Source organism: Coregonus clupeaformis, chromosome 14, assembly GCF_020615455.1.
Source record: "Coregonus clupeaformis isolate EN_2021a chromosome 14, ASM2061545v1, whole genome shotgun sequence".
Taxonomy (NCBI): domain Eukaryota; kingdom Metazoa; phylum Chordata; class Actinopteri; order Salmoniformes; family Salmonidae; genus Coregonus; species Coregonus clupeaformis.
The window spans coordinates 47,325,586-47,333,245 of NC_059205.1; positions in this window are offsets into that span (position 1 = coordinate 47,325,586).

Genomic DNA, 7,660 nt, shown 5'->3' on the forward strand with positions numbered 1-7,660 from the left:
CCCCTTTGCAGAAAAGCATCCCCAAAGAATGATGTTTCCACCTCCATGCTTCACGGTTGGGATGGTGTTCTTGGGGTTGTACTCATCCTTCTTCTTCCTCCAAACACGGCGAGTGGAGTTTAGACCAAAAAGCTCTATTTTTGTCTCATCAGACCACATGACCTTCTCCCATTCCTCCTCTGGATCATCCAGATGGTCATTGGCAAACTTCAGACGGGCCTGGACATGCGCTGGCTTGAGCAGGGGGACATTGCGTGCGCTGCAGGATTTTAATCCATGACCGCATAGTGTGTTACTAATGGTTTTCTTTGAGACTGTGGTCCCAGCTCTCTTCAGGTCATTGACCAGGTCCTGCCGTGTAGTTCTGGGCTGATCCCTCACCTTCCTCATGATCATTGATGCCCCATGAGGTGAGATCTTGCATGGAGCCCCAGACAAAGGGTGATTGACCGTCATCTTGAACTTCTTCCATTTTCTAATAATTGCGCCAACAGTTGTTGCCGTCTCACCAAGCTGCTTGCCTATTGTCCTGTAGCCCATCCCAGCCTTGTGCAGGTCTACAATTTTATCCCTGATGTCCTTACACAGCTCTCTGGTCTTGGCCATTGTGGAGAGGTTGGAGTCTGTTTGATTGAGTGTGTGGACAGGTGTATTTTATACAGGTAACAAGTTCAAACAGGTGCAGTTAATACAGGTAATGAGTGGAGAACAGGAGGGCTTCTTAAAGAAAAACTAACAGGTCTGTGAGAGCCGGAATTCTTACTGGTTGGTAGGTGATCAAATACTTACAGTGGGGGAAAAAAGTATTTAGTCAGCCACCAATTGTGCAAGTTCTCCCACTTAAAAAGATGAGAGAGGCCTGTAATTTTCATCACAGGTACACGTCAACTATGACAGACAAACTGAGAAAAAATAATCCAGAAAATCACATTGTAGGATTTTTAATGAATTTATTTGCAAATTATGTAGGAAAACCTGCAAAATCGGCAGTGTATCAAATACTTGTTCTCTCCACTGTATATAAAACAGAAATACCTTATTTACATAAGTATTCATACCCTTTGCTATGAGACTCTAAATTGAGCTCCGGTGCATCCTGTTTCCATTCATCATCCTTGACATGTTTCTACAACTTGATTGGAGTCCACCTGTGGTAAATTCAATTGATTGGACATGATTTGGAAAGGCACACACCTGTCTATATAAGTTGACAGTGCATGTCAGAGCAAAAACCAAGCCATGAGGTTGAAGGAATTGTCCATAGAGCTCTGAGACAGGATTGTGTCGAGGCACAGATCTGGAGAAGGGTACCATTGAAGGTCCACAAGAACACAGTGGCCTCCATCATACTTAAATGGAATAAGTTTGGAACCACCAAGACTCTTCCTAGAGCTGGCCGCCCAGCCAAACTGAGCAATCGGGGGAGAAGGGCCTTGGTCAGGGAGGTGACCAAGAACCCGATGGTCACTCTGACAGAGCTCTAGAGTTCCTCTGTGGAGATGGGAGAACCTTCCAGAAGGACAACCATCTCTGCAGCACTCCACCAATCAGGCCTTTATGGAAGAGTGGCCAGACGGAAGCCACTCCTCATTAAAAGGCACATGACAACCCGCTTGGAGTTTGCTAAAAGGCACCTAAAGGACTCTCAGACCATGAGAAACAAGATTCTTTGGTCTGATGAAACCAAGATTGAACTCTTTGGCCTGAATGCCAAGCGTCACGTCTGGAGGAAACCTAGCACCATCCCTATGGTGAAGCATGGGGGTGGCAGCATCATGCTGTGGGGGATGTTTTTCAGTGGCAAGGACTGCGAGACTAGTCAAGATCGATGGAAAGATGAACAGATCAAAGTACAGAGAGATCCTTGATGAAAACCCGCTCCAGAGCGCTCAGGACCTTAGACTGGGGTGAAAGTTTACCTTCCAACTGGACAATGACCCTAAGCACACAGACAAGACAACGCAGGAGTGGCTTCTGGAAAGTCTCTGAATGTCCTTGAGTGGCCCAGCCAGAGCCCGGACCTGATCGAACATCTCTGGAGAGACCTGAAAATAGCTGTGCAGCGACGCTCCCCATCCAACCTGAGCTTGAGAGGATCTGCTGAGAAGAATGGGAGAAACACCCCAAATACAGGTGTGCCAAGCTTGTAGCGTCATACCCAAGAAGACTCGAGGCTGTAATCGCTGACAAAGGTGCTTCAACAAAGTACTGAGTAAAGGGTCTGAATACTTATGTAAATGTGATATTTCAGTTTTATATTTTTAATACATTTGCAAAAATTTCTACATCTGTGTTTGCTCTGCCATTATGGGGTATTGTGTGTAGATTTGATGAGGGAAAAAAACTATTTAATTAATTTTAGAATAAGGCTGTATTGTAACAAAATGTGGAAGAAGTCAAGGGATCTGAATATTGTATATATGAGACTCAATTTGCTATGAGACTCAATTTTCGAGTCTCATAGCAAACGGTCTGAATACTTATGTAAATAAGGTATTTTATTTTATTTATTTTTTATACATTTGCAAACATTTATAAAAACCTGTTTTCGCTTTGTCATTATGGGGTATTTTGTGTAGATTGAGGGAAAACATTTATTTAATCAATTTTAGAATAAGGCTGTAACGTAACAAAATGTGGAAAAAGGGAAGGGGTCTGAATACACTGTATAATAGATAGTTTACTGGCATGCTGAGACGTATTCAAGAAGTGGGCCAGGAGTTGCAATGATTCATGAACAGTTTGAATGTGTTTGAAATCTCTCTTTGTAAACCTGTAGTGTATAGATAGATAATGGTTGATATAAATTAAAGTAATGGGCTCCTGTTGTGCAGGTAGACTAACCAGGTTGTTTGCAAGTATCAATTACTGATAAAGAAATGGTCATCACAAGGACTGGACAATATGTTTGTGAATTTATGTGTTTAGAAAATGGGCTAATTTTTTTTAACATAAAAATTTAACTGCTATTTGCTTTTTAAAATTAGTGTTGTTTATGTGTATTAACTAATTTCATTGGCAATAAACTCAAAGAATAAGTCCACGTAAATTGAATTGTCATTCTTGATGCACTAATATTGTTAAGAAATATAGATTATTATGTCAGAATGCTTCTTTGAATATGCATTTGAACATTGAGATTATGTATTTGTGTGATTGTATACAGTACATGCGATGTATGGAAGTGGAAGGAATCCACACATACAGCTCTTGGTAAAATAGATTACAAAAACAATAACTCAGCTCTATATCACTTTTCTTCTCTTCTGTAGTGAACCAGCTGTCTAGACATTGAATTATTACTTACAGTATTCTCCTTTTGCTTCCACTAGCAAAGATGTCAAAGACACTCATCATTTAGATTTTTTCCACTTATTTTCCTGTTTTGAGTGGTATATTTAAGCAATAAGGCACCTCAGGGTATATCAGACCATATACCACATGTATGACAAAAAAAAAAAACTTTTTACGTTCTAATTACATTGGTAACCAGTTTATAATAGCAATAAGGCACCTCAGGTTTGTGGTATATGGCCAATATACCACGGCTAAGGGCTGTTCTTAAGTACGACGCAATGCAGAGTGCCTGGATACAGCCCTTAGCCGTGGTATATTGGCCATATACCACAAACCTGAGGTGCCTTATTGCTATTATAAACTGGTTACCAATGTAATTAGAACGTAAAAAGTTTATTTTTTTTGTCATACATGTGGTATATGGTCTGATATACCATGGCTTTCGGCCAATCAGTATTCAGGGCTCGAATGACCCAGTTTATAATTAGTAACACATAAGCCCTATTTGCACAGGACTAGTATTACTAGAGAACGTTTTTTATGTATTTATTACTCCAGAATGTCCATTATTCCAGAGGACGATTCAGACAGGATTTTTTCCAAACTGCCCCCTGTAATTCCAACTTTTTTTTCAATAAATTCACAGTTATTACAGAAGCCTGAATGTTTTTATTATAGGCGTGAAGATATTTCAACATGTCCAGGGGATAGAGCCACACTGATAACTCAAGCTTGGTTCCCAGGTTTCTAAACCATACCAAATCATTTTTGGTATAGTGTCGTCATAATATTTGAATTGTGGAAGTGTGATCATAATCATTAGAATATTTTAGCGATCCGCAGTACATCCTAAATGCCCCCCAGCCGTCAGATGTGAGCTAAACAGTGCACTTGCACCTGAGATGCGTTTTAAGGCTATGGATGAGAACGTTAACTTATCATTTCCAAACGTTTAGGTCAGTTGTATGCAGTGGCGACCCGTCATTCAAGGCAGGTGGGCAGAGCCCCACTTGTTTTGAGCCCCACATTTTTAGCAAAAAATAATAATATATATATACAGTGGGGAGAACAAGTTTTTGATACACTGCCGATTTTGCAGGTTTTCCTACTTACAAAGCATGTAGAGGTCTGTCATTTTTATCATAGGTACACTTCAACTGTGAGAGACGGAATCTAAAACAAAAATCCAGAAAATCACATTGTATGATTTTTAAGTAATTAATTTGCATGACATAATATTTGATCACCTACCAACCAGTAAGAATTCCAGCTCTCACATACCTGTTAGTTTTTCTTTAAGAAGCCCTCCTGTTCTCCACTCATTACCTGTATTAACTGCACCTGTTTGAACTCGTTACCTGTATAAAAGACACCTGTCCACACACTCAATCAAACAGACTCCAACCTCTCCACAATGGCCAAGACCAGAGAGCTGTGTAAGGACATCAGGGATAAAATTGTAGACCTGCACAAGGCTGGGATGGGCTACAGGACAATAGGCAAGCAGCTTGGTGAGAAGGCAACAACTGTTGGCGCAATTATTAGAAAATGGAAGAAGTTCAAGATGACGGTCAATCACCCTCAGTCTGGGGCTCCATGCAAGATCTCACCTCATGGGGCATCAATGATCATGAGAAAGGTGAGGGATCAACCCAGAACTACACGGCAGGACCTGGTCAATGACCTGAAGAGAGCTGGGACCACAGTCTCAAAGAAAACTATTAGTAACGCACTACACCGTCATGGATTAAAATCCTGCAGCGCACGCAAGGTCCCCCTGCTCAAGCCAGCGCATGTCCAGGCTCGTCTGAAGTTTGCCAATGACCATCTGGATGATCCAAGGGAGGAATGGGAGAAGGTCATGTGGTCTGATGAGACAAAAATATAGCTTTTTGGTCTAAACTCCACTCGCCGTGTTTGGAGGAAGAAGAAGGATGAGTACAACCCCAAGAACACCATCCCAACCGTGAAGCATGGAGGTGGAAACATCATTCTTTGGGGATGCTTTTCTGCAAAGGGGACAGGACGACTGCACCGTATTGAGGGGAGGATGGATGGGGCCATGTATCGCGAGATCTTGGCCAACAACCTCCTTCCCTCAGTGCCAAAATCCCTGCTGCAGTGTATGCAAACCTGGTCAAGACCTACAGGAAACGTATGATCTCTGTAATTGAAAACAAAGGTTTCTGTACCAAATATTAAGTTCTGCTTTTCTGATGTATCAAATACTTATGTCATGCAAATTAATTACTTAAAAATCATACAATGTGATTTTGTCTCTCACAGTTGAAGTGTACCTATGATAAAAATTACAGACCTCTACATGCTTTGTAAGTAGGAAAACCTGCAAAATCGGCAGTGTATCAAATACTTGTTCTCCCAAGTGGGTGGTCCTATTCCCTCCCAGTTGAAGTCAGAAGTTTACATACAGTGGGGAAGAAAAGTATTTAGTCAGCCACCAATTGTGCAAGTTCTCCCACTTAAAAAGATGAGAGGCCTGTAATTTTCATCATAGGTACACGTCAACTATGACAGACAAATTGAGGAAAAAAATTCCAGAAAATCACATAGTAGGATTTTTAATGAATTTATTTGCAAATTATGGTGGAAAATATGTATTTGGTCACCTACAAACAAGCAAGATTTCTGGCTCTCACAGACCTGTAACTTCTTCTTTAAGAGGCTCCTCTGTCCTCCACTCGTTACCTGTATTAATGGCACCTGTTTGAACTTGTTATCAGTATAAAAGACACCTGCCCAAAGCTCAAACAGTCACACTCCAAACTCCACTATGGCCAAGACCAAAGAGCTGTCAAAGGACACCAGAAACAATATTGTAGACCTGCACCAGGCTGGGAAGACTGAATCTGCAATAGGTAAGCAGCTTGGTTTGAAGAAATCAACTGTGGGAGCAATTATTAGGAAATGGAAGGCATACAAGACCACTGATAATCTCCCTCGATCTGGGGCTCCACGAAAGATCTCACCCCGTGGGGTCAAAATGATCACAAGACCGGTGAGCAAAAATCCCAGAACCACACGGGGGACCTAGTGAATGACCTGCAGAGAGCTGGGACCAAAGTAACAAAGCCTACCATCAGTAACACACTACGCCGCCAGGGACTTAAATCCTGCAGTGCCAGACGTGTCCCCCTGCTTAAGCCAGTACATGTCCAGGCCCGTGCTAGAGTGCATTTGGATGATCCAGAAGAGGATTGGGAGAATGTCATATGGTCAGATGAAACCAAAATATAACTTTTTGGTAAAAACTCAACTCGTCGTGTTTGGAGGACAAAGAATGCTGAGTTGCATCCAAAGAACACCATACCTACTGTGAAGCATGGGGGTGGAAACATCATGCTTTGGGGCTGTTTTTCTGCAAAGGGACCAGGACGACTGATTCGTGTAAAGGAAAGAATGAATGCACTCAAGCAAACTTCAGACGGGCCTGGACATGTACTGGCTTAAGCAGGGGGACACGTCTTGCACTGCAGGATTTGAGTCCCTGGCGGCGTAGTGTGTTACTGATGGTAGGCTTTGTTACTTTGGTCCCAGCTCTCTGCAGGTCATTCACTAGGTCCCCCATGTGGTTCTGGGATTTTTGCTCACCGTTCTTGTGATCATTTTGACCCCACGGGGTGAGATCTTGCGTGGAGCCCCAGATCGAGGGAGATTATCAGGTGTCTTTTATACTGATAACAAGTTCAAACAGGTGCCATTAATACAGGTAACGAGTGGAGGACAGAGGAGCCTCTTAAAGAAGAAGTTACAGGTCTGTGAGAGCCAGAAATCTTGCTTGTTTGTAGGTGACCAAATACTTATTTTCCACCATAATTTGCAAATAAATTCATTAAAAATCCTACAATGTGATTTTCTGGATATTTTTTTCTCAATTTGTCTGTCATAGTTGACGTGTACCTATGATGAAAATTACAGTCCTCTCTCATCTTTTTAAGTGGGAGAACTTGCACAATTGGTGGCTGACTAAATACTTTTTTCCCCCACTGTATACTGTAGCTAAGAAAGTAATACTAAGTGTATGTTGTGTTAGTAGCCCATGTGCCTCACCCTAATAATTTGGCTTATTTTCCCCACTTAATTTTCCTACTGTTCTGACTTGGTGGTGCACGTGTAGCCTATAACCTGTTTTAGAGAAATGTAATCATTAAATATTGTAAGAGCTTTCATTGTCTGCATTTATACCCCCTTTATTTATCCTACGGTTCTGACTTGGTGTACAGGGACAACACTGAAGAACGGCCCATGTTCTGAATTCTGTCGCTGTACATTTCAAAAGTGCTAAAAAAAATAGTTATATTGACTACGTCCGTCCTAGCTCGCTCATTAATGTCTTAATCGAAAT